The sequence below is a fragment of the Poecilia latipinna genome, unplaced genomic scaffold (genome assembly GCF_001443285.1).
Source record: "Poecilia latipinna isolate Pla-1442-1.1 unplaced genomic scaffold, P_latipinna-1.0 Scaffold776, whole genome shotgun sequence".
In the NCBI taxonomy this organism is placed as follows: domain Eukaryota; kingdom Metazoa; phylum Chordata; class Actinopteri; order Cyprinodontiformes; family Poeciliidae; genus Poecilia; species Poecilia latipinna.
The window spans coordinates 308972-310913 of NW_015113392.1; positions in this window are offsets into that span (position 1 = coordinate 308972).

Consider the following 1942-nt stretch of genomic DNA (forward strand, 5'->3'; position numbering starts at 1 on the left):
CATTTTATTTAACAACTTAAGCTGACAACTGTTATCTTGATGATTCTGTTTTTGTGGCTATGAAAAGTTTTGGTGGGCCTTGAGTTCAACACGTGTCTTAAAGTGTTAGAGGCTGATATGTTCTTGAAAAGAAAGACGCTTTTAATTCAAGATAGTGATGTAGTACCACTATATAAAAAGAAATAAATGCAGCATGGTTCTAAAATAAAAGCATGATTGTAGTAGCTGCAGTAATTGACCAATTTCATACAAATAATCTGACTCTTGATTTTTGGATCTGTCTCTAATGCATCTTTCAAATTAACTGTGGAGAATGTATGCTTTTAAAGTTGGCAAACTAATAAAAACATGATTTTTTTCTTTTTATTAGAGGTCTGAGTTCAAGTTTATGAGTGTGTAAGCACCCTTAAAAGTGGCCTAGAGTTGCTTCTGTTTTTTCTTCAACATGTCTTAACGACTGATACTTCAGTTTAACAACTTCACTGTAATTCAGTGGCTTCACTGAAGCTGGGACTTTTTGTGATAGCATGCTCAAAAATATATTTTTACTGTTGGGAAATATACAAGACAATAGTAAATTTTAGATTACAAAATACATGCGAGATTAGCCATACTCAAATTTTTACACAACTCTATAGCATTTCCAATTCCAGTTTATCTAGAAAGGGGGCCTTCCCGTAATCTTATTTTTACAACGCAGTTAAGTATGAACAATAAAAAGATGAGCAGACAAGATAGGCTGTAAAGATTGTGAAACTCAGATAACTGAGCAATGCAGTGCATTAACAGGAGAACAAATAGAAAGTCATATAGATTTGTAATAATTAACTTTGAGGACAATTTCAAGTTGTGTTATTTAATTTAGAAGTCATTGTCTGATGCTTTTCAATCAATTGTTGGAGACAAAATTAGTCATCTCCTGTTTTTAAATGGCATTTTGGTCTGTTCTTAATTCCTGTCTACTGTTACACACTCTTCACTTCGATGTGACTAAGACTGAAAACTGTGTTTTCTTTCAAGTGGGCAAGGTTGTTCCTATGTCACACCTGCTGTGCGGTTAGAAATTTATTCTCAAACAATATCGTATTTCTGAACCCTTGAGGAAACACATTTTCCAATTCAAGCATGTCAAGAAAACTCAGATTATGGTATCGGCTATAAGAGAAAGTTGGGCATCTGGAATAAAATAGCATAACTATTTCTTTCTTGAAATAATCTATTATTTAGTTGTTTTTGTTTGTATGAGTCAAATGAGTTAAAAAAACCCAAAAACAATGAAAATGACTTTCCAAGCACAAATAAATACATCTAACACTGTTTTGCAGAAGGACCTATGTTCTCTTGTCTTTGAAATATTATAAATATCTCCACTGACATTTTTTAGTTGCTGTACATTGACGCTACATAAATAAAGTGAACTAAAATGTCTTCCAGTGCTTTATATATTTTGGACAACCAGCTTTTTTTATTGTTTTCTATGAAAGTTTTTTGTTATTATAGTTTGGAAATTGCTTTAAAAGTCAGTCACTCGTACTCTTCTACAATCAAAATCAGTAGGAAACTTGAAAATGTTTTTACTTTATTCATTGGAGCTTAAACAAAACCAAAAATATCTAAATATAATAGCTGTAAATCAACTTTTATTTTCTGTTACAATCTTGTTTATTTTTTCCTAAATATGGTATACTATGTCTGTGCATTTACGGGTATCCTGCAGCTATGTTCTGGATTATCTATTTCTTTTTACTTATTTTAATGTTAAAGCAAATTTTGTGTTAATTTGGAATTTTGCTAGTGTTTTCATTTCCTGATGAAAATAATTTTTTGCCATTTCTGCAAATGCAAACCTGCTCACTGTACCTAACAGATGCTATTTGCAGCCATATTTGCAAGTGGAGATGTTCAAAGAGATAGAGAAAATATTTATTTACAGTTGTTACTG